This window comes from Scyliorhinus torazame, chromosome 5 (genome assembly GCF_047496885.1).
Source record: "Scyliorhinus torazame isolate Kashiwa2021f chromosome 5, sScyTor2.1, whole genome shotgun sequence".
NCBI classification, from domain to species: Eukaryota; Metazoa; Chordata; class Chondrichthyes; order Carcharhiniformes; family Scyliorhinidae; genus Scyliorhinus; species Scyliorhinus torazame.
Window position 1 is genome coordinate 123,021,649 of NC_092711.1, and position 18,003 is coordinate 123,039,651.

Here is an 18,003-nt window from a genome sequence, read left to right on the forward strand (position 1 = left end):
GGGTAAAACATACCAATGGAAGGAATGAAAATAACTTGATGGAAATAAACAGATGGTGGAGGGAGAAGAGAGATTACACAGTCTGATGTTGTTGAACTCAATAAAATGAAACATACAGAGGGCTGCCTGAATCAACTGGAATTAGTTAATAGAGGTAAGTGAATGTCATACCCCTAGACCAACGAGCCCCGGGAAAGTAACAGAAGCACGCTGTTATTGCCATCGAAAGTCGATCTAACATCTGCGGAAAATACTGGAACAACTCAGCGAGTCAGGCGGAATTTGTCGACAGGACAACAAAGCTTGTCTTTCACCATCACCTTTCATTAAAACCGGGACGGGTTAGAAATGTCGGACGTTTTAACCAAGTCAAATCCTGGTGGGAGTAAACAGAACAACAGGAAAGCGCTCTGACAGGGTGCAAGTCAGGAGAGATTAAATGAGAAAAGGCCTAGGGTTCCCTGGCCACAGAGTGAGGTGAGCATCGAATGAGAGAATAATTACACCACAGTATGAGGCCATTCCAGCCGCTGTGTCTGTGCCAGCTCTCAACAACTACCGCTCGGATACAAAGAAGAAGTGGAAACAAGATTCAAACCCAAATCTGCGATGGAAGGACACACAGAATGGGGGCAGCATTTACAGTGTGAGACTGTTGCACACACTATGAGTGTGAAAGCTGTATTGAGCCCAGTGGAAAGATGCGCTGCTGTTCCTCGAGTGTTTGTTGAGCTTCTTTGGAACATTTCAGGAGGCCGAGGTCCGGAAGGTCAGCGTTAAGATGCAACTCTCCAGTCAGTTCAATTCTCCACTTTGGCTCTGTGGATTAGATGGGTCACGTCCCTGTGAAGTTAACGCAGACCATGTTAAGTTCGATCTAATTTCTACATCTCGTGGTTTTATATGTTGAAACATCTGTTTTTGAAAGAAACAGCAGTCGTCTTGTAATAAGTGGCCTAGCCTCTCAGCCTCACCATGCGAATCTGCAGCAACACAGTGAGGTTGCACATTGTACACGTCCGTTGATTGCCAGCTGTTTCTGTAGTGTAGTGGTTATCACATTCGCCTAACACACGAAAGGGCCCCGGTTCGAAACCGGGCAGAAACATCTCGTACTTCCAGTTTAGTCTGTTGCTGACTATTGCCGCAATCTCGTAACTGGTCTTCATCAACGAGGAATAGCAAAATGCATGCACCCGTCTGGTTGTGGTTATTTACGAAAGCCCTGCATTCTCAATTTAACTTCCACTTCAAGCAAAATATAACTTATCTTCAGGTCTGTAAAGTTCGATTCCTGATTGTCTTTTAAGTTGAGACATCGGTTTTAAAGAAACGGCTGTCTTCTTGTAATAAGTGACATGGCCTCTCAGACGAACCATGAGAATCTGCAGGCACACAGTGAGGTTGAACATTGCACAAGTCCATTGATTACTGCACCGCCAGCGGTTTCTGTAGTGTAGTGGTTAGCACATTCCCCTAACATGCGAAAGGTCCCCGGGGCCATACCGGGTAGAAACATCAAGTGCTTCTCATGTTGTGTGAGGAATGTTTGCACAAAGTACTTGTGTTCCCCCATCTCGTATGTTGGAGGATTATGAGGATTAGTCTCTCATGAGCCACCAAAATAAATTCCACATTAAGTCACAAGCACTGAATTTTCGACAGGCAATGAGAAGAAAAGGACCTTCTTATTTTGGATATGCGGAGCTAGTTCATCCACAACAGAATTTCATGCATTTACAAATGCAGATAAACCTACTTATTCACCATCTCAAACATGTCTAAATGAACGACAAATGCAACTTACTGCGGATGCTTCATTCTGAAACAAAAACAGAACATACTGGACAATCTCAGCAGGACTGACGGCCTCTGCGAGATGGCAGCGGTCGTTCCGGGCCTGGGTGACTCTTTGTCAAAGCTGCAGAACTGGAAATGGGGTCAGATTCAGACAAATGTGGATGGGGCGGGGTTGGCGTGCCCTATTGGGCCTCGATAGAGTGGTCAGCAATAGGTGGAAAATGACGAAAAAGACTCGGACAGAAAGAAAAACGGAATGTAAATGAGGCTAATCAAGGCTAACAAAGGTGCTGATAGTGGCACCTCAAGAGATCAGAATGTGTTAATAGCAGAACAAAGTAAGCAGTGTGTCAGCGAACAATTGGCGACAGGGATCAGATTGCTCAAGTAGGATGGTATGGGCTGAGGGGAGGGGGGCAATGCTGAGGGTAAAACATGCCAATGGAAGGAATGAAAATAACTTGATGGAAATAAACAGATGGTGGAGGGAGAAGAGAGATTACACAGTCTGATGTTGTTGAACTGAATAAAATGAAACATACAGAGAGCTGCCTGAATCTACTGGAATAAGTCAATAAAGGTAAGCGAATGTCCACACATAGACAAGCTTTTAGACAATGTCCCGATTGTCTCGCGAACCTATTGGTTCCCTGCCGTGTGAGCTCAGCTTCTCAAAGCACACCCAATGTGAATGAATCCCGCCGAATGAGCCGCAAAGAAATGAAGAAAACATATCGCCTGACCAACAGAAAACCTTATCAAAGGGCTCGTCCGGGATTTGAACCCGGGACCTCCCGCAAGTTTCGAAACAACGACACCCAAAGCGAGAATCATACCCCTAGACCAACGAGCTCCAGAGATGTCATAGAAGCACGCTGTTATAGCCATCGAAATTTGATCCAACATCTGCGGAAGATACTGGAACAACTCAGCGAGTCAGGCGGAATTTGTCGACAGGACAACAAAGCTTGTCTTTCACCATCACCTTTCATTAAAACCGGGACGGGTTAGAAATGTCGGACGTTTTAACCAAGTCAAATCCTGGTGGGAGCAAACAGAACAACAGGAAAGCGCTCTGACAGGGTGCAAGTCAGGAGAGATTAAATGAGAAAAGGCCTAGGGTTCCCTGGCCACAGAGTGAGGTGAGCATCGAATGAGAGAATAATTACACCACAGTATGAGGCCATTCCAGCCGCTGTGTCTGTGCCAGCTCTCAACAACTACCGCCCGGATACAAAGAAGAAGTGGAAACAAGATTCAAACCCAAATCTGCGATGGTCGTACACACAGAATGGGGGCAGCATTTACAGTGTGAGACGGTTGCACACACTATGAGTGTGAAAGCTGTATTGAGCCCAGTGGAAAGATGCGCTGCTGTTCCTCGAGTGTTTGTTGAGCTTCTTTGGAACATTTCAGGAGGCCGAGGTCCGGAAGGTCAGCGTTAAGATGCAGCTCTCCAGTCAGTTCAATTCTCCACTTTGGCTCTGTGGATTAGATGGGTCACGTCCCTGTGAAATTAACGCAGATCATGTTAAGTTCGATCTAATTTCTACATCTCGTGGTTTTATATGTTGAAACATCTGTTTTTGAAAGAAACAGCAGTCGTCTTGTAATAAGTGGCCTGGCCTCTCAGCCTCACCATGCGAATCTGCAGCAACACAGTGAGGTTGCACATTGTACACGTCCGTTGGTTGCCAGCTGTTTCTGTAGTGTAGTGGTTATCACATTCGCCTAACACACGAAAGGTCCCCGGTTCGATACCGGGCAGAAACATCTCGTACTTCCAGTTTAGTCTGTTGCTGACTATTGCCGCAATCTCGTAACTGGTCTTCATCAACGAGGAATAGCAAAATGCATGCACCCGTCTGGTTGTGGTTATTTACGAAAGCCCTGCATTCTCAATTTAACTTCCACTTCAAGCAAAATATAACTTATCTTCAGGTCTGTAAAGTTCGATTCCTGATTGTTTTATAAGTTGAGACATTGGTTTTAAAGAAACGGCTGTCTTCTTGTAATAAGTGACATGGCCTCTCAGACGAACCATGAGAATCTGCAGGCACACAGTGAGGTTGAACATTGCACAAGTCCATTGATTACTGCACCGCCAGCGGTTTCTGTAGTGTAGTGGTTAGCACATTCCCCTAACACGCGAAAGGTCCCCGGGGCCATACCGGGTAGAAACATCAAGTGCTTCTCATGTTGTGTGAGGAATGTTTGCACAAAGTACTTGTGTTCCCCCATCTCGTATGTTCGAGGATTATGAGGATTAGTCTCTCATGAGCCACCAAAATAAATTCCACATTAAGTCACAAGCACTGAATTTTCGACAGGCAATGAGAAGAAAAGGACCTTCTTATTTTGGATATGCGGAGCTAGTTCATCCACAACAGAATTTCATGCATTTACAAATGCAGATAAACCTACTTATTCACCATCTCAAACATTTCTAAATGAACGACAAATGCAACTTACTGCGGATGCTTCATTCTGAAACAAAAACAGAACATACTGGACAATCTCAGCAGGACTGACGGCCTCTGTGGAGCGAGATGGGAGCGGTCGTTCCGGGCCTGGGTGACTCTTTGTCAAAGCTGCAGAACTGGAAATGGGGTCAGATTCAGACAAATGTGGATGGGGCGGGGTTGGCGTGCCCTATTGGGCCTCGATAGAGTGGTCAGCAATAGGTGGAAAATGACGAAAATGTCTCGGACAGAAAGAAAAAGGGAATGTAAATGAGGCTAATCAAGGCTAACAAAGGTGCTGATAGTGGCGCCTCAAGAGATCAGAATGTGTTAATAGCAGAACAAAGTAAGCAGTGTGTCAGCGAACAATTGGCGACAGGGATCAGATTGCTCAAGTAGGATGGTATGGGCTGAGGGGAGGGGGGCAATGCTGAGGGTAAAACATGCCAATGGAAGGAATGAAAATAACTTGATGGAAATAAACAGATGGTGGAGGGAGAAGAGAGATTACACAGTCTGATGTTGTTGAACTGAATAAAATGAAACATACAGAGAGCTGCCTGAATCTACTGGAATAAGTCAATAAAGGTAAGCGAATGTCCACACATAGACAAGCTTTTAGACAATGTCCCGATTGTCTCGCGAACCTATTGGTTCCCTGCCGTGTGAGCTCAGCTTCTCAAAGCAAACCCAATGTGAATGAATCCCGCCGAATGAGCCGCAAAGAAATGAAGAAAACATATCGCCTGACCAACAGAAAACCTTATCAAAGGGCTCGTCCGGGATTTGAACCCGGGACCTCCCGCAAGTTTCGAAACCACGACACCCAAAGCGAGAATCATACCCCTAGACCAACGAGCCCAAAGATGTCATAGAAGCACGCTGTTATAGCCATCGAAATTTGATCCAACATCTGCGGAAGATACTGGAACAACTCAGCGAGTCAGGCGGAATTTGTCGACAGGACAACAAAGCTTGTCTTTCACCATCACCTTTCATTAAAACCGGGACGGGTTAGAAATGTCGGACGTTTTAACCAAGTCAAATCCTGGTGGGAGCAAACAGAACAACAGGAAAGCGCTCTGACAGGGTGCAAGTCAGGAGAGATTAAATGAGAAAAGGCCTAGGGTTCCCTGGCCACAGAGTGAGGTGAGCATCGAATGAGAGAATAATTACACCACAGTATGAGGCCATTCCAGCCGCTGTGTCTGTGCCAGCTCTCAACAACTACCGCCCGGATACAAAGAAGAAGTGGAAACAAGATTCAAACCCAAATCTGCGATGGTAGTCCACACAGAATGGGGGCAGCATTTACAGTGTGAGACGGTTGCACACACTATGAGTGTGAAAGCAGTATTGAGCCCAGTGGAAAGATGCGCTGCTGTTCCTCGAGTGTTTGTTGAGCTTCTTTGGAACATTTCAGGAGGCCGAGGTCCGGAAGGTCAGCGTTAAGATGCAGCTCTAAAGTCAGTTCAATTCTCCACTTTGGCTCTGTGGATTAGATGGGTCACGTCCCTGTGAAGTTAACGCAGATCATGTTAAGTTCGATCTAATTTCTACATCTCGTGGTTTTATATGTTGAAACATCTGTTTTTGAAAGAAACAGCAGTCGTCTTGTAATAAGTGGCCTAGCCTCTCAGCCTCACCATGCGAATCTGCAGCAACACAGTGAGGTTGCACATTGTACACGTCCGTTGATTGCCAGCTGTTTCTGTAGTGTAGTGGTTATCACATTCGCCTAACACGCGAAAGGTCCCCGGTTCGAAACCGGGCAGAAACATCTCGTACTTCCAGTTTAGTCTGTTGCTGACTATTGCCGCAGTCTCGTAACTGGTCTTCATCAACGAGGAATAGCAAAATGCATGCACCCGTCTGGTTGTGGTTATTTACGAAAGCCCTGCATTCTCATTTTAACTTCCACTTGAAGCAAAACATAACTTATCTTCAGGTCTGTGAAGTTCGATTCCTGGTTGTTTTATAAGTTGAGACATCGGTTTTAAAGAAACGGCTGTCTTCTTGTAATAAGTGACATGGCCTCTCAGACGAACCATGAGAATCTGCAGGCACACAGTGAGGTTGAACATTGCACAAGTCCATTGATTACTGCACCGCCAGCGGTTTCTGTAGTGTAGTGGTTAGCACATTCCCCTAACATGCGAAAGGTCCCCGGGGCCATACCGGGTAGAAACATCAAGTGCTTCTCATGTTGTGTGAGGAATGTTTGCACAAAGTACTTGTGTTCCCCCATCTCGTATGTTCGAGGATTATGAGGATTAGTCTCTCATAAGCCACCAAAATAAATTCCACATTAAGTCACAAGCACTGAATTTTCGACAGGCAATGAGAAGAAAAGGACCTTCTTATTTTGGATATGCGGAGCTAGTTCATCCACAACAGAATTTCATGCATTTACAAATGCAGATAAACCTACTTATTCACCATCTCAAACATGTCTAAATGAACGACAAATGCAACTTACTGCGGATGCTTCATTCTGAAACAAAAACAGAACATACTGGACAATCTCAGCAAGACTGACGGCCTCTGTGGAGCGAGATGGCAGCGGTCGTTCCGGGCCTGGGTGACTCTTTGTCAAAGCTGGAGAACTGGAAATGGGGTCAGATTCAGACAAATGTGGATGGGGCGGGGTTGGCGTGTCCTATTGGGCCTCGATAGAGTGGTCAGCAATAGGTGGAAAATGACGAAAATGTCTCGGACAGAAAGAAAAAGGGAATGTAAATGAGGCTAATCAAGGCTAACAAAGGTGCTGATAGTGGCGCCTCAAGAGATCAGAATGTGTTAATAGCAGAACAAAGTAAGCACTGTGTCAGCGAACAATTGGCGACAGGGTTGCTCAAGTAGGATGGTATGGGCTGGGGGGAGGGGGGCAATGCTGAGGGTAAAACATACCAATGGAAGGAATGAAAATAACTTGATGGAAATAAACAGATGGTGGAGGGAGAAGAGAGATTACACAGTCTGATGTTGTTGAACTGAATAAAATGAAACATACAGAGGGCTGCCTGAATCAACTGGAATTAGTCAATAGAGGTAAGTGAATGTCATACCCCTAGACCAACGAGCCCCGGGAAAGTAACAGAAGCACGCTGTTATTGCCATCGAAAGTCGATCTAACATCTGCGGAAAATACTGGAACAACTCAGCGAGTCAGGCGGAATTTGTCGACAGGACAACAAAGCTTGTCTTTCACCATCACCTTTCATTAAAACCGGGACGGGTTAGAAATGTCGGACGTTTTAACCAAGTCAAATCCTGGTGGGAGTAAACAGAACAACAGGAAAGCGCTCTGACAGGGTGCAAGTCAGGAGAGATTAAATGAGAAAAGGCCTAGGGTTCCCTGGCCACAGAGTGAGGTGAGCATCGAATGAGAGAATAATTACACCACAGTATGAGGCCATTCCAGCCGCTGTGTCTGTGCCAGCTCTCAACAACTACCGCTCGGATACAAAGAAGAAGTGGAAACAAGATTCAAACCCAAATCTGCGATGGAAGGACACACAGAATGGGGGCAGCATTTACAGTGTGAGACTGTTGCACACACTATGAGTGTGAAAGCTGTATTGAGCCCAGTGGAAAGATGCGCTGCTGTTCCTCGAGTGTTTGTTGAGCTTCTTTGGAACATTTCAGGAGGCCGAGGTCCGGAAGGTCAGCGTTAAGATGCAACTCTCCAGTCAGTTCAATTCTCCACTTTGGCTCTGTGGATTAGATGGGTCACGTCCCTGTGAAGTTAACGCAGATCATGTTAAGTTCGATCTAATTTCTACATCTCGTGGTTTTATATGTTGAAACATCTGTTTTTGAAAGAAACAGCAGTCGTCTTGTAATAAGTGGCCTAGCCTCTCAGCCTCACCATGCGAATCTGCAGCAACACAGTGAGGTTGCACATTGTACACGTCCGTTGATTGCCAGTTGTTTCTGTAGTGTAGTGGTTATCACATTCGCCTAACACACGAAAGGTCCCCGGTTCGAAACCGGGCAGAAACATCTTGTACTTCCAGTTTAGTCTGTTGCTGACTATTGCCGCAGTCTCGTAACTGGTCTTCATCAACGAGGAATAGCAAAAGGCATGCACCCGTCTGGTTGTGGTTATTTACGAAAGCCCTGCATTCTCAATTTAACTTCCACTTCAAGCAAAACATAACTTATCTTCAGGTCTGTAAAGTTCGATTCCTGATTGTTTTATAAGTTGAGACATCGGTTTTAAAGAAACGGCTGTCTTCTTGTAATAAGTGACATGGCCTCTCAGACGAACCATGAGAATCTGCAGGCACACAGTGAGGTTGAACATTGCACAAGTCCATTGATTACTGCACCGCCAGTGGTTTCTGTAGTGTAGTGGTTAGCACATTCCCCTAACATGCGAAAGGTCCCCGGGGCCATACCGGGTAGAAACATCAAGTGCTTCTCATGTTGTGTGAGGAATGTTTGCACAAAGTACTTGTGTTCCCCCATCTCGTATGTTCGAGGATTATGAGGATTAGTCTCTCATGAGCCACCAAAATAAATTCCACATTAAGTCACAAGCACTGAATTTTCGACAGGCAATGAGAAGAAAAGGACCTTCTTATTTTGGATATGCGGAGCTAGTTCATCCACAACAGAATTTCATGCATTTACAAATGCAGATAAACCTACTTATTCACCATCTCAAACATGTCTAAATGAACGACAAATGCAACTTACTGCGGATGCTTCATTCTGAAACAAAAACAGAACATACTGGACAATCTCAGCAGGACTGACGGCCTCTGTGGAGCGAGATGGCAGCGGTCGTTCCGGGCCTGGGTGACTCTTTGTCAAAGCTGGAGAACTGGAAATGGGGTCAGATTCAGACAAATGTGGATGGGGCGGGGTTGGCGTGCCCTATTGGGCCTCGATAGAGTGGTCAGCAATAGGTGGAAAATGACGAAAATGTCTCGGACAGAAAGAAAAAGGGAATGTAAATGAGGCTAATCAAGGCTAACAAAGGTGCTGATAGTGGCGCCTCAAGAGATCAGAATGTGTTAATAGCAGAACAAAGTAAGCAGTGTGTCAGCGAACAATTGGCGACAGGGTTGCTCAAGTAGGATGGTATGGGCTGGGGGGAGGGGGGCAATGCTGAGGGTAAAACATACCAATGGAAGGAATGAAAATAACTTGATGGAAATAAACAGATGGTGGAGGGAGAAGAGAGATTACACAGTCTGATGTTGTTGAACTGAATAAAATGAAACATACAGAGGGCTGCCTGAATCAACTGGAATTAGTTAATAGAGGTAAGTGAATGTCATACCCCTAGACCAACGAGCCCCGGGAATGTAACAGAAGCACGCTGTTATTGCCATCGAAAGTCGATCTAACATCTGCGGAAAATACTGGAACAACTCAGCGAGTCAGGCGGAATTTGTCGACAGGACAACAAAGCTTGTCTTTCACCGTCACCTTTCATTAAAACCGGGACGGGTTAGAAATGTCGGACGTTTTAACCAAGTCAAATCCTGGTGGGAGTAAACAGAACAACAGGAAAGCGCTCTGACAGGGTGCAAGTCAGGAGAGATTAAATGAGAAAAGGCCTAGGGTTCCCTGGCCACAGAGTGAGGTGAGCATCGAATGAGAGAATAATTACACCACAGTATGAGGCCATTCCAGCCGCTGTGTCTGTGCCAGCTCTCAACAACTACCGCTCGGATACAAAGAAGAAGTGGAAACAAGATTCAAACCCAAATCTGCGATGGAAGGACACACAGAATGGGGGCAGCATTTACAGTGTGAGACTGTTGCACACACTATGAGTGTGAAAGCTGTATTGAGCCCAGTGGAAAGATGCGCTGCTGTTCCTCGAGTGTTTGTTGAGCTTCTTTGGAACATTTCAGGAGGCCGAGGTCCGGAAGGTCAGCGTTAAGATGCAACTCTCCAGTCAGTTCAATTCTCCACTTTGGCTCTGTGGATTAGATGGGTCACGTCCCTGTGAAGTTAACGCAGATCATGTTAAGTTCGATCTAATTTCTACATCTCGTGGTTTTATATGTTGAAACATCTGTTTTTGAAAGAAACAGCAGTCGTCTTGTAATAAGTGGCCTAGCCTCTCAGCCTCACCATGCGAATCTGCAGCAACACAGTGAGGTTGCACATTGTACACGTCCGTTGATTGCCAGCTGTTTCTGTAGTGTAGTGGTTATCACATTCGCCTAACACACGAAAGGTCCCCGGTTCGAAACCGGGCAGAAACATCTCGTACTTCCAGTTTAGTCTGTTGCTGACTATTGCCGCAATCTCGTAACTGGTCTTCATCAACGAGGAATAGCAAAATGCATGCACCCGTCTGGTTGTGGTTATTTACGAAAGCCCTGCATTCTCAATTTAACTTCCACTTGAAGCAAAATATAACTTATCTTCAGGTCTGTAAAGTTCGATTCCTGATTGTTTTATAAGTTGAGACATCGGTTTTAAAGAAACGGCTGTCTTCTTGTAATAAGTGACATGGCCTCTCAGACGAACCATGAGAATCTGCAGGCACACAGTGAGGTTGAACATTGCACAAGTCCATTGATTACTGCACCGCCAGCGGTTTCTGTAGTGTAGTGGTTAGCACATTCCCCTAACACGCGAAAGGTCCCCGGGGCCATACCGGGTAGAAACATCAAGTGCTTCTCATGTTGTGTGAGGAATGTTTGCACAAAGTACTTGTGTTCCCCCATCTCGTATGTTCGAGGATTATGAGGATTAGTCTCTCATGAGCCACCAAAATAAATTCCACATTAAGTCACAAGCACTGAATTTTCGACAGGCAATGAGAAGAAAAGGACCTTCTTATTTTGGATATGCGGAGCTAGTTCATCCACAACAGAATTTCATGCATTTACAAATGCAGATAAACCTACTTATTCACCATCTCAAACATGTCTAAATGAACGACAAATGCAACTTACTGCGGATGCTTCATTCTGAAACAAAAACAGAACATACTGGACAATCTCAGCAAGACTGACGGCCTCTGTGGAGCGAGATGGCAGCGGTCGTTCCGGGCCTGGGTGACTCTTTGTCAAAGCTGGAGAACTGGAAATGGGGTCAGATTCAGACAAATGTGGATGGGGCGGGGTTGGCGTGCCCTATTGGGCCTCGATAGAGTGGTCAGCAATAGGTGGAAAATGACGAAAATGTCTCGGACAGAAAGAAAAAGGGAATGTAAATGAGGCTAATCAAGGCTAACAAAGGTGCTGATAGTGGCGCCTCAAGAGATCAGAATGTGTTAATAGCAGAACAAAGTAAGCAGTGTGTCAGCGAACAATTGGCGACAGGGTTGCTCAAGTAGGATGGTATGGGCTGGGGGGAGGGGGGCAATGCTGAGGGTAAAACATACCAATGGAAGGAATGAAAATAACTTGATGGAAATAAACAGATGTTGGAGGGAGAAGAGAGATTACACAGTCTGATGTTGTTGAACTGAATAAAATGAAACATACAGAGGGCTGCCTGAATCAACTGGAATTAGTTAATAGAGGTAAGTGAATGTCATACCCCTAGACCAACGAGCCCCGGGAAAGTAACAGAAGCACGCTGTTATTGCCATCGAAAGTCGATCTAACATCTGCGGAAAATACTGGAACAACTCAGCGAGTCAGGCGGAATTTGTCGACAGGACAACAAAGCTTGTCTTTCACCATCACCTTTCATTAAAACCGGGACGGGTTAGAAATGTCGGACGTTTTAACCAAGTCAAATCCTGGTGGGAGTAAACAGAACAACAGGAAAGCGCTCTGACAGGGTGCAAGTCAGGAGAGATTAAATGAGAAAAGGCCTAGGGTTCCCTGGCCACAGAGTGAGGTGAGCATCGAATGAGAGAATAATTACACCACAGTATGAGGCCATTCCAGCCGCTGTGTCTGTGCCAGCTCTCAACAACTACCGCTCGGATACAAAGAAGAAGTGGAAAGAAGATTCAAACCCAAATCTGCGATGGAAGGGCACACAGAATGGGGGCAGCATTTACAGTGTGAGACTGTTGCACACACTATGAGTGTGAAAGCTGTATTGAGCCCAGTGGAAAGATGCGCTGCTGTTCCTCGAGTGTTTGTTGAGCTTCTTTGGAACATTTCAGGAGGCCGAGGTCCGGAAGGTCAGCGTTAAGATGCAACTCTCCAGTCAGTTCAATTCTCCACTTTGGCTCTGTGGATTAGATGGGTCACGTCCCTGTGAAGTTAACGCAGATCATGTTAAGTTCGATCTAATTTCTACATCTCGTGGTTTTATATGTTGAAACATCTGTTTTTAAAGAAACAGCAGTCGTCTTGTAATAAGTGGCCTAGCCTCTCAGCCTCACCAAGCGAATCTGCAGCAACACAGAGAGGTTGCACATTGTACACGTCCGTTGATTGCCAGCTGTTTCTGTAGTGTAGTGGTTATCACATTCGCCTAACACATGAAAGGTCCCCGGTTCGAAACGGGCAGAAACATCTCGTACTTCCAGTTTAGTCTGTTGCTGATTATTGCCGCAATCTCGTAACTGGTCTTCATCAACGAGGAATAGCAAAATGCATGCACCCGTCTGGTTGTGGTTATTTACGAAAGCCCTGCATTCTCAATTTAACTTCCACTTGAAGCAAAATATAACTTATCTTCAGGTCTGTAAAGTTCGATTCCTGATTGTTTTATAAGTTGAGACATCGGTTTTAAAGAAACGGCTGTCTTCTTGTAATAAGTGACATGGCCTCTCAGACGAACCATGAGAATCTGCAGGCACACAGTGAGGTTGAACATTGCACAAGTCCATTGATTACTGCACCGCCAGCGGTTTCTGTAGTGTAGTGGTTAGCACATTCCCCTAACACGCGAAAGGTCCCCGGGGCCATACCGGGTAGAAACATCAAGTGCTTCTCATGTTGTGTGAGGAATGTTTGCACAAAGTACTTGTGTTCCCCCATCTCGTATGTTCGAGGATTATGAGGATTAGTCTCTCATGAGCCACCAAAATAAATTCCACATTAAGTCACAAGCACTGAATTTTCGACAGGCAATGAGAAGAAAAGGACCTTCTTATTTTGGATATGCGGAGCTAGTTCATCCACAACAGAATTTCATGCATTTACAAATGCAGATAAACCTACTTATTCACCATCTCAAACATGTCTAAATGAACGACAAATGCAACTTACTGCGGATGCTTCATTCTGAAACAAAAACAGAACATACTGGACAATCTCAGCAGGACTGACGGCCTCTGTGGAGCGAGATGGGAGCGGTCGTTCCGGGCCTGGGTGACTCTTTGTCAAAGCTGCAGAACTGGAAATGGGGTCAGATTCAGACAAATGTGGATGGGGCGGGGTTGGCGTGCCCTATTGGGCCTCGATAGAGTGGTCAGCAATAGGTGGAAAATGACGAAAATGTCTCGGACAGAAAGAAAAAGGGAATGTAAATGAGGCTAATCAAGGCTAACAAAGGTGCTGATAGTGGCGCCTCAAGAGATCAGAATGTGTTAATAGCAGAACAAAGTAAGCAGTGTGTCAGCGAACAATTGGCGACAGGGATCAAATTGCTCAAGTAGGATGGTATGGGCTGAGGGGAGGGGGGCAATGCTGAGGGTAAAACATGCCAATGGAAGGAATGAAAATAACTTGATGGAAATAAACAGATGGTGGAGGGAGAAGAGAGATTACACAGTCTGATGTTGTTGAACTGAATAAAATGAAACATACAGAGAGCTGCCTGAATCTACTGGAATAAGTCAATAAAGGTAAGCGAATGTCCACACATAGACAAGCTTTTAGACAATGTCCCGATTGTCTAGCGAACCTATTGGTTCCCTGCCGTGTGAGCTCAGCTTCTCAAAGCAAACCCAATGTGAATGAATCCCGCCGAATGAGCCGCAAAGAAATGAAGAAAACATATCGCCTGACCAACAGAAAACCTTTTCAAAGGGCTCGTCCGGGATTTGAACCCGGGACCTCCCGCAAGTTTCGAAACCACGACGCCCAAAGCGAGAATCATACCCCGAGACCAACGAGCCCAAAGATGTCGTAGAAGCACGCTGTTTTCGCCATCGAAATTTGATCCAACATCTGCGGAAGATACTGGAACAACTCAGCGAGTCAGGCGGAATTTGTCGACAGGACAACAAAGCTTGTCTTTCACCATCACCTTTCATTAAAACCGGGACGGGTTAGAAATGTCGGACGTTTTAACCAAGTCAAATCCTGGTGGGAGCAAACAGAACAACAGGAAAGCGCTCTGACAGGGTGCAAGTCAGGAGAGATTAAATGAGAAAAGGCCGAGGGTTCCCTGGCCACAGAGTGAGGTGAGCATCGAATGAGAGAATAATTACACCACAGTATGAGGCCATTCCAGCCGCTGTGTCTGTGCCAGCTCTCAACAACTACCGCCCGGATAAAAAGAAGAAGTGGAAACAAGATTCAAACCCAAATCTGCGATGGTAGTCCACACAGAATGGGGGCAGCATTTACAGTGTGAGACGGTTGCACACACTATGAGTGTGAAAGCTGTATTGAGCCCAGTGGAAAGATGCGCTGCTGTTCCTCGAGTGTTTGTTGAGCTTCTTTGGAACATTTCAGGAGGCCGAGGTCCGGAAGGTCAGCGTTAAGATGCAGCTCTCCAGTCAGTTCAATTCTCCACTTTGGCTCTGTGGATTAGATGGGTCACGTCCCTGTGAAGTTAACGCAGATCATGTTAAGTTCGATCTAATTTCTACATCTCGTGGTTTTATATGTTGAAACATCTGTTTTTGAAAGAAACAGCAGTCGTCTTGTAATAAGTGGCCTAGCCTCTCAGCCTCACCATGCGAATCTGCAGCAACACAGTGAGGTTGCACATTGTACACGTCCGTTGATTGCCAGCTGTTTCTGTAGTGTAGTGGTTATCACATTCGCCTAACATGCGAAAGGTCCCCGGGGCCATACCGGGTAGAAACATCAAGTGCTTCTCATGTTGTGTGAGGAATGTTTGCACAAAGTACTTGTGTTCCCCCATCTCGTATGTTCGAGGATTATGAGGATTAGTCTCTCATGAGCCACCAAAATAAATTCCACATTAAGTCACAAGCACTGAATTTTCGACAGGCAATGAGAAGAAAAGGACCTTCTTATTTTGGATATGCGGAGCTAGTTCATCCACAACAGAATTTCATGCATTTACAAATGCAGATAAACATACTTATTCACCATCTGAAACATGTCTAAATGAACGACAAATGCAACTTACTGCGGATGCTTCATTCTGAAACAAAAACAGAACATACTGGACAATCTCAGCAGGACTGACGGCCTCTCTGGAGCGAGATGGCAGCGGTCGTTCCGGGCCTGGGTGACTCTTTGTCAAAGCTGCAGAACTGGAAATGGGGTCAGATTCAGACAAATGTGGATGGGGCGGGGTTGGCGTGCCCTATTGGGCCTCGATAGAGTGGTCAGCAATAGGTGGAAAATGACGAAAATGTCTCGGACAGAAAGAAAAAGGGAATGTAAATGAGGCTAATCAAGGCTAACAAAGGTGCTGATAGTGGCGCCTCAAGAGATCAGAATGTGTTAATAGCAGAACAAAGTAAGCAGTGTGTCAGCGAACAATTGGCGACAGGGTTGCTCAAGTAGGATGGTATGGGCTGGGGGGAGGGGGGCAATGCTGAGGGTAAAACATACCAATGGAAGGAATGAAAATAACTTGATGGAAATAAACAGACGGTGGAGGGAGAAGAGAGATTACACAGTCTGATGTTGTTGAACTGAATAAAATGAAACATACAGAGGGCTGCCTGAATCAACTGGAATTAGTTAATAGAGGTAAGTGAATATCATACCCCTAGACCAACGAGCCCCAGGGATGTCATAGAAGCACGCTGTTATAGCCATCGAAAGTTGATCCAACATCTGCGGAAGATACTGGAACAACTCAGCGAGTCAGGCGGGATTTGTCGACAGGACAACACAGCTCGTCTTTCACCATCACTTTTCATTAAAACCGGGACGGGTTAGAAATGTCGGACGTTTTAACCAAGTCAAATCCCGGTGGGAGCAAACAGAATACAGGAAAGCGCTCTGACAGGGTGCAAGTCAGGAGAGATTAAATGAGAAAAGGCAGTAGTCTTGTAATACGTGGCCTAGCCTCTCAGCCTCACCATGCGAATCTGCAGCAGCACAGTGAGGTTGCACATTGTACACGTCCGTTGCTTTCCACTTGTTTCTGTAGTGTAGTGGTTATCACATTCGCCTCACACGCGGAAAGTCCGCGGTTTGAAACCGGGCAGAAACATCTCGTACTTCCAGTTTAGTCTGTTGCTGACTATTGCCGCAGTCTCGTAACTGGTCTTCATCAACGAGGAATAGCAAAATGCATGCACCCGTCTGGTTGTGGTTATTTACGAAAGCCCTGCATTCTCAATTTAACTTCCACTTGAAGCAAAATATAACTTATCTTCAGGTCTGTAAAGTTCGATTCCTGATTGTTTTATAAGTTGAGACATCGGTTTTAAAGAAACGGCTGTCTTCTTGTAATAAGTGACATGGCCTCTCAGACGAACCATGAGAATCTGCAGGCACACAGTGAGGTTGAACATTGCACAAGTCCATTGATTACTGCACCGCCAGCGGTTTCTGTAGTGTAGTGGTTAGCACATTCCCCTAACACGCGAAAGGTCCCCGGGGCCATACCGGGTAGAAACATCAAGTGCTTCTCATGTTGTGTGAGGAATGTTTGCACAAAGTACTTGTGTTCCCCCATCTCGTATGTTCGAGGATTATGAGGATTAGTCTCTCATGAGCCACCAAAATAAATTCCACATTAAGTCACAAGCACTGAATTTTCGACAGGCAATGAGAAGAAAAGGACCTTCTTATTTTGGATATGCGGAGCTAGTTCATCCACAACAGAATTTCATGCATTTACTAATGCAGATAAACCTACTTATTCACCATCTCAAACATGTCTAAATGAACGACAAATGCAACTTACTGCGGATGCTTCATTCTGAAACAAAAACAGAACATACTGGACAATCTCAGCAGGACTGACGGCCTCTGTGGAGCGAGATGGAAGCGGTCGTTCCGGGCCTGGGTGACTCTTTGTCAAAGCTGCAGAACTGGAAATGGGGTCAGATTCAGACAAATGTGGATGGGGCGGGGTTGGCGTGCCCTATTGGGCCTCGATAGAGTGGTCAGCAATAGGTGGAAAATGACGAAAATGTCTCGGACAGAAAGAAAAAGGGAATGTAAATGAGGCTAATCAAGGCTAACAAAGGTGCTGATAGTGGCGCCTCAAGAGATCAGAATGTGTTAATAGCAGAACAAAGTAAGCAGTGTGTCAGCGAACAATTGGCGACAGGGTTGCTCAAGTAGGATGGTATGGGCTGGGGGGAGGGGGGCAATGCTGAGGGTAAAACATACCAATGGAAGGAATGAAAATAACTTGATGGAAATAAACAGATGGTGGAGGGAGAAGAGAGATTACACAGTCTGATGTTGTTGAACTGAATAAAATGAAACATACAGAGGGCTGCCTGAATCAACTGGAATTAGTCAATAGAGGTAAGTGAATGTCATACCCCTAGACTAACGAGCCCCGGGAAAGTAACAGAAGCACGCTGTTATTGCCATCGAAAGTCGATCTAACATCTGCGGAAAATACTGGAACAACTCAGCGAGTCAGGCGGAATTTGTCGACAGGACAACAAAGCTTGTCTTTCACCATCACCTTTCATTAAAACCGGGACGGGTTAGAAATGTCGGACGTTTTAACCAAGTCA

At 45.6% G+C, this 18,003-nt stretch overlaps 6 non-coding genes across 6 annotated transcripts; 5 read left to right on the plus strand and 1 right to left on the minus strand.

Annotated features, from left to right (window-relative positions):
* Positions 1-1,035: 1,035 nt before the first annotated feature.
* On the plus strand, positions 1,036-1,108 carry trnav-aac (transfer RNA valine (anticodon AAC)). The gene has a single exon. It is a non-coding gene; the product is annotated as a tRNA-Val (tRNA).
* Positions 1,109-3,500: 2,392 nt separating this feature from the next.
* Positions 3,501-3,573, plus strand: trnav-aac (transfer RNA valine (anticodon AAC)). Its single transcript has one exon. It is a non-coding gene; the product is annotated as a tRNA-Val (tRNA).
* A 1,460-nt stretch (positions 3,574-5,033) lies between these two features.
* Positions 5,034-5,123, minus strand: trnap-ugg (transfer RNA proline (anticodon UGG)). Its single transcript is given in 2 exon segments — positions 5,034-5,069; positions 5,088-5,123. It is a non-coding gene; the product is annotated as a tRNA-Pro (tRNA).
* An 846-nt stretch (positions 5,124-5,969) lies between these two features.
* trnav-aac (transfer RNA valine (anticodon AAC)) lies at positions 5,970-6,042 on the plus strand. Its single transcript has one exon. It is a non-coding gene; the product is annotated as a tRNA-Val (tRNA).
* A 2,152-nt stretch (positions 6,043-8,194) lies between these two features.
* On the plus strand, positions 8,195-8,267 carry trnav-aac (transfer RNA valine (anticodon AAC)). The gene has a single exon. It is a non-coding gene; the product is annotated as a tRNA-Val (tRNA).
* Positions 8,268-10,419: 2,152 nt separating this feature from the next.
* trnav-aac (transfer RNA valine (anticodon AAC)) lies at positions 10,420-10,492 on the plus strand. The gene has a single exon. It is a non-coding gene; the product is annotated as a tRNA-Val (tRNA).
* The last annotated feature ends 7,511 nt before the right edge of the window (positions 10,493-18,003 follow it).